Source organism: Larimichthys crocea, chromosome VIII (genome assembly GCF_000972845.2).
Source record: "Larimichthys crocea isolate SSNF chromosome VIII, L_crocea_2.0, whole genome shotgun sequence".
Classification (NCBI taxonomy): Eukaryota; Metazoa; Chordata; class Actinopteri; family Sciaenidae; genus Larimichthys; species Larimichthys crocea.
In genome coordinates, this window is record NC_040018.1 from 27293432 (window position 1) to 27300791 (window position 7360).

The 7360-nt window shown below is 41.2% G+C and overlaps 1 protein-coding gene across 8 annotated transcripts in view; it reads left to right on the forward strand.

Annotated features, from left to right (window-relative positions):
* The first annotated feature begins 732 nt into the window (after nt 1-732).
* Nucleotides 733-7360, forward strand: part of epb41l3a (erythrocyte membrane protein band 4.1-like 3a) — a 47284-nt gene continuing 40656 nt past the window's right edge. For 2 of the 8 annotated variants that reach the window (XM_019258805.2, XM_019258807.2), the window contains exon 1: nt 734-872. The gene's annotated coding sequence lies outside the window, so the exon portion shown is untranslated. Of the gene's footprint in view, nt 910-7360 lie in introns of all 8 variants that reach the window. The other 6 variants (XM_019258808.2, XM_019258810.2, XM_019258811.2 and 3 more) reach the window with 4 other exon arrangements.

Below are 7360 nucleotides of genomic sequence, written 5' to 3' on the forward strand. Positions count from 1 at the left end.
TGAATCACCTTCATGGTCTGAATGACTGATGGAGACCAACAAATACATGAATGGACATCAGACCAGAGGACATCTGGACTTTAGACTGATGAGTCCAAATCTGAGAGTTCTGATTCAGACCTGTCCAGACTTGGACTGATACTGTGTATATACTCTATATACTGTTGTATATACCGCACAAATATATATACTGTGTACATAATGTATGTACTGTATATACTGCACATACTATGTATATTGTGTACATAATGTATGTACTGTATATACTGCACATACTATGTATATTGTGTACATAATGTATATACTTGTATATACTGTGTACATAATGTACTATATATACTACACATACTGTACTGTATATACTGTATATACTGCACATACTGTATATACTGTGTACACCAAGTAGCCACTTCATTAGGTACACCTGTACAGTGTGAGCCAACATCCATCTGTGACATAAACAGATCACACTGTACAGGTAACAGGTGTACCTAACGAACGTATGTGTGTGTGTGTGTGTGTGTATATATTTGTAATCCTCCCATTAACTTCTCCTTTTTCTGTCTCAATCGATGACGGTGATGTTTCCAATTTACTGGTGAGTAACACACACACACACACACACACACACACACACACAGCCACAATGGGGGGGGGGGGGGGGGGGGCGCTCTGGTTTAATACGAACATCTGTCTACGCGCCGTGCGTCATGGCGTCACAGCTGTGCCGTCGCCGTCGTGCGTGCGCTCTGTCGTAGAGAGCGATGACGTAATAAAAAAAAAAGCGTCCGGCCGTTACCTGGAGGAAGAGGGCGAGCGTCCTGCACGAGGACAGGACAGGAGGACAGGTAGACACGAGGACACGAAAACAGGTGAAGACGAGCTGCTGATCGATGAGGACATGAGAAGGTTATTGATAGAAGAGATGATCAGATTATTATAGAGAGAGAGAGAGAGAGAGAGAGAGAGCATCATTCTGCTTCATCACACTGCAGCTCTGTGTGTGTGTGTGTGTGTGTGTGTGTGTGTGTGTGTGTGTGTGTGTGTGTGTGTGTTGCAGCGGGGTGTTTCCTGCTGCATGAAAACCTCCTGCATCATCTCTGTGTGTAAATGTTTATTTATTATATTTATAATCAATGTTTGTTTTATGTTTTTATAATGTTTCATACATTTATATATTTTATATATTATCATATGATTTATATGTGTAATCAGGTTGTGGATAGGTTGTGACCAAGTGGCAACCTCCCCAGCTGGGAAATGAAGCCAATGTGGAAGTGCTAAAAGCTGCAGTTCCTCTAACGTCCACTTGAGGCTGGCTCCAGAAGTGAGTCAGTCTCCATAAGTCCCCATGTCCAAATGTCCAACTTCACAGCAGAAATAAACATGTTTACAGCCTGGTACAAAAAACAGGTGAGGGTGGGCATTCTCAAGACCAATCCAAAGCCAGGAAGGTGCTTCGTATGGGGGGGTGACATGCAGAAGTGGAGGAGAATGGGGGTATCTTGTGAAATACACAAAGGTGGAGGTTTGTAGCGGCAGTACTCTTCTCTATTATTATGCACCAGACAGATGGGAGGTGGTTTAGATCCTGACCTTACATTGGCCGATTCTTGTAATTTTCTCGGTTGCGTCTTTCTTGGTTGTTCATTTGGTCCAGTTATATACATAAAGGTGACAGAGCCTTTGCAGTCAAGACTCTGAGACTAGAGAATGACCTGCACTTTGTCACTGGTGTTTGAAAGGTGCTATATAAATCAAGTTTATTGTTATATCATTAATAGATAAGAAGTGGTTTGCATTGTTACATGCAGTATGCTTTTGGTAGTAGCTGTATGCTGAACAATCTCACAAACTTTCTAGAAACTGTGACGTTGAGTATTACAATGGCCTGAATAATGTTAAATAGAGCCTCATTAATATACAAATTACTGCATACATCACACAAATAATGTTATTGTGTATTGTGTGCAGTAATTTCATTTCTTTGTCTTTTTAGGTAAACTTCACGCATGGGAGCAACAGCAACAACCAAAACAGCGGCTATCATGGTATGGACAATAAATGGTTTTGAATCAAACAAGACAAATATTTGTTAAAAAAACCAAAACAACCTTGAATCTCAAAAAAAAATCTGTATTTTAATTCCTTCCTCCAACAGGTATCGATCTCGCTGGGGGTCCGCGCGGCCCCGCCGGTGCACGGCTAGAGACGCCCGGACTACTTCCATGGAAACGCCGTTTCCACCAATTACTGAGTTTTCTCAGAAGTCACGCAGTTTTTTTAGCTACATAGTTTGGGAGAGAGCGCATCACCCTCGCATATGTAGCTTTGTGCTTTACAATGCAGGAAACAAATAGATAATCAAACAGCTAATATCAGACAATATCAGGTTCATGGCTTGCTACTGCAAACTGTCTGAATAATAAAATTGCTATGCGAACATTCAAACTTGCTTGTCATGATTACTCAAGTGAATATAAGGGAGACACCAATGAGATCTTCACATGGATCAGGTACAAGACATGATGAAACAGATCCATATTAAATACAGTTTGTTTGTCAGTGTCATTTGAACATTCAGTTGTCCTGTAATGAGGTTAGAGTCTGAGCACAGCTTTCAGGATGTGTTCCTGGATTACCAAATATCTTTATTCACATTTTGCAGATAAAAATAAATAAGATTCTCTTCTTTGTACTTCATGTACTGAGCAGAACTCATACTGGTGACCATTTTATACAGTGTACCAACATTTAGTAACATTTCCAAGTGGATTTATGTCATGAAATGTATTAATATTGCACAACACAAGATATTACTATCAAATCGATCAAAAGAGTCATTATTTAAGGTCACGTTACCAGGCAACGTAGTCCACGTAGCAGGAAAAGGAGTAGCGGAGGAAAAAGGCAAACCTAAAACTAGAGGAAGAAGAATTGTGTGCTAGTTCTGGCTAACTGTGTTGTGTCTTGTTGTAAGTTTGAGAAGTTAAATCTAGACAAACGGCAAAAGATTAACTTTTTAGAGACAGCTGAAGAGTGACAGGAACACGGGAAGAGAGAGACGGGGATTGACATGCGGGAAAGAGCCACAGGTCAGATTCGAACCCTGGGCCCCCAGCAAGGACTGAGCCTTTGCACGTGGGGCGGCTGCTCTACCAACTGAGCAAAACACCGCCCCCAAAAGATTAACTTTGACACAAAACGTGCAATAACTCCAGATCAAGACAGGGAGCGTGGGTGGAGCTGAGGCGGTGCTGAATGAAGCCTGGTGGCTCACACAAGCCGACCGGTCAAAGTGGTCGTTCTGTTAATTATGCATAATTTTAAGCCACGGTGTGGGGGCTGTCTGGGGACCAACAGCTCCAGCTCTGAGGCCAGTGCCTTGATCAATGGTCTTGAACTTCCCTCCTGGAAAAAACATTAGCCACACATTACTAATGTCTACGATGCTTTCCACTAAGTATCCAACATTATGATGTATATTTCCAGCTCTGGTTATTGATGACAACTTATTATTTTAATATGACAGACGCTCCCAGGAGCTATAGTGAATTATTGGAAGGGTGCTCTGCGGTCTAGAGGGTTAACTCTCTGTAAACAACCAAGTGAATGATGTGCAGCACAATTTGTTGAAATTAAATTAGGATTGAAAACACAAAATTAGCACCATCCACCAGCCAAATACCGTCAAAATGTGCAAATGGATGATAGATTTGCTCCACTCAGCAGCCAAAAGAAAACGTATACAAGTGCTGGTAAATTGAACAGTGAGTAACATTTGGCATGGCCCTCATACACTTTTCCCTGGGTGTCTCTTCCTCACTTTGGGGCGTTGTGTGTCAAACCTTCAAGGTGCTGATTGCTGATAAATGTTCTTACACAATCACTGTGACTTGCCATCTGATAAGATGACTTGCTGGACACTACCCTCAGTCAAACTTACGAGATAGACTATTGCCACATACTACGAGCACCTTGACTTATCTAAGAATCCCAGTGCTTAGCAATAAATAGTTTTTGGCTAATACATTTTAGATAAATAAAGATAACTTAATAATTTAGCTTGGACACTTGAAGGTGATAAGCATTCTAACCTAATCCTCTGTGACTGAAACTTGAAGTTAAAGGTGATAAAAAAAACAGTGTCACTGCCTACAGGGGCACAATACATGAGGAGATAATTCTGGGGAGTGTTTCTCAAAACTCATGAACTGATCACCGCATTTAAAAGATTAAAGGAATTCACAACTGACTTCACATCACCTGAAGATCTCTCAGCAGCTCACTTCAGTCTTTTTACCAGTCTTTTGGCTCTGACTATCAGTCTGTGGACAGGTAGAAAGCTCACATTTATTTCTTCATTTTACTTCATTACATGTATGGTCTTTATGCGATGTGAATTTGTACTAAATATGTATTATGACTTGTAACCCCGGTATACTGTTGTTTTTGAATGGAACACAATGGTGTTTGTTTCCAGGATGAAGGGTGTTATGATTTCTGGTGTTGACGCTGGTGTCCTCATGGCCGAACGGGAGTGTCTTGGAAAAATCCTAATCGGTGGTGCCAAAAAAAACACCAGGATTTAAACACTTTCCCTCCCGTGAATTAGCAGCATTTGTGGACTGGATAAAGGACTGATGGTGCAATGGTGCAGGTGGGACGAATGAATGGTTTCTACAAACGGTTGTGTTCTGTGCATGAGATAGGTGGCTATGACAGTATACATATCTATGTACAACAGACTAAATGGCGCCTAAACAGTGCGGATAAATAAATAAATCATAACGTGCAGGTATCGCAGGCTGACAGATATGCAGAGTAATGTTACTTTCACTGTGAGTCTTCGCGGTTTTAGCTGTTGATCACAGTGACAGCCTGTGGGAAGAAACTGTTCCTGCGTCTGTTTGTTTTAGCGTACAGAGTAGCTGTAGCGCCGACCAGAGGGGAGAAGCTCAAACAGGTTGTGTCCGGGGTAAAGGGAAGGGTCTGCAGAGATGTGTCCTGCCCGTTTCCCAGTCATTCTGGGCTCTGGACATGAAAAAAAAAAATCACCTACAGGTTTCTGAGGAGCCGTTGTTAAGCTTAGTGAGTGATGGCTCTGGTTGTTGCCATCTTGGTACTCTTGCCTCTTTTCAGACATTTTAACATGGGGGCTAATGGAGATGAACTCGTTCTACAGCCAGCTTCAAGTGGCTGTTCAAGGAATTGCACATCACAACCGTAGAGATTGCCACTTGATCATGATATTATTTCAATACAATGTGCGTCCAAAAGCAAACACAAGTATTTAGTCCCTGCTGTTTATTTTTAGTGACGTTATACTCAGGGAATAGGTTATACTTGGGAAATGTGTCCTCTGCACTTCAACTACCCTATTTATGGGGCATTTGGAGGCCACGGTGTGGTGGATGTCTGAGGCCAGTGCCTTGATTAAGGGCAACAGCAGGTAAATACCTTTGAGAAAACCGGAGCATCCTGAGCAAACTCATGTGAACATCAAGCGTAAACGCTCCAGTTGGTCCTGGTGGGTTTCAAACTCAGGTCAAAAGCATGTTTTTTTAACCTACATATGAAGAGTGTGTTTTTAAAACAGTAAGTGATGATGTTGCAGATGAATATTGCTCTATGATCTGATAAATACCAAACTCCTGTGTAACTCTGAAATCAATATGAGTATTGTTTACAGCTCACAGTCGGGATGAGAAGGCTAATTTCCAACAAACAAGGACATTTCTACAGAACACAAACATGAACTGAGGCACAGGAGACAGCACTGCTAATTATAAGTGTAATTATGACTCTCTAAGTCAATATCCAAGTGCCAGTGACAATACGCATTTTCTCTGAAATGGCTTTACAAACGAGTGTGAACAAAAAGTGTGAACTTGAGTAGCTTTGTGCAGACCAACACAAACATTTTATTGAATTTCATTCACAATTTTGTCGTGTCTTTGGCAATGGTCTTGGACTTCCCTCCTGGAAAAAACATTATCCACACATTACTAATGTCTACGATGCTTTCCACTAAGTATCCAACATTATAATGTATATTTCCAGCTCTGGTTATTGATGACAACTTATTATTTTAATATGACAGACGCTCCCAGGAGCTATAGTGAATTATTGGAAGGGTGCTCTGCGGTCTAGAGGGTTAACTCTCTGTAAACATTTTGGACAACCAAGTGAATGATGTGCAGCACAATTTGTTGAAACTGGGTGTCTCTTCCTCACTTTGGGGCGTTGTGTGTCAAACCTTCAAGGTGCTGATTGCTGATAAATGTTCTTACACAATCACTGTGACTTGCCATCTGATAAGATGACTTGCTGGACACTACCCTCAGTCAAACTTACAAGATAGACTATTGCCACATACTACGAGCACCTTGACTTATTCTTAAGAATCCCAGTGCTTAGCAATAAACAGTTTTTTGGCAAATACATTTTTTATATATAAAGATAACTTAATAATTTAGCTTGGACACTTGAAGGTGATAAGCATTCTAACCTAATCCTCTGTGACTGAAACTTGAAGTTAAAGGTGATAAAAAAAAACAGTGTCATCTGCCTACAGGGGTTGACATTGCACAATACAGTGATGAAGATAATTCTGGGGAGTTGTTTCTCAAAACTCATGAACTGATCACCGCCTATAAAAGATTAAAGAATTCACAACTGACTTCACATCACCTGAAGATCTCTCAGCAGCTCACTTCAGTCTTTTTACCAGTCTTTTGGCTCTGACTATCAGTCTGTGGACAGGTAGAAAGCTCACATTTATTTCTTCATTTTACTTCATTACATGTATGGTCTTTAGGATATGCGCTGTTGAATTTGTACTAAATATGTATTATGACTTGTAACCCCGGTATACTGTTGTTTTTGAATGGAACACAATGTGTTTTGTTTCCAGGATGAAGGGTGTTATGATCTTTCTGGTGTTGACGCTGGTCGTCCTCATGGCCGGGGAGTGTCTTGGAGGAGACAACTACGGAACTTTCTCCGGCCTCAATGGTAAATTACACTAAGGCTGCTCATTTGTCTGTTCAGTGCTTTGCTCCGTTAACGTTAGTCTCTGGGTGATTGCTGCAAACAACATCACCGCCACCTGAAAACAAAAGACTTCCCTGTGCTCTACGAGAATATATTAAAACTAGACTCACATGTCAGTCTGAGTGATTGTTGGCATTCTCAAGACCAATCCAAAGCCAGGAAGGTGCTTCGTATTGGGGTGGTGACATGCAGAAGTGGAGGAGAATTGGGTATCTTTGAAATAATCACAAAGGTGTAGGTTTGTTAGCGGCAGTACTCTTCTCTATTCATGCACCAGACAGATGGGAGGTGGTTAGATCTCTGA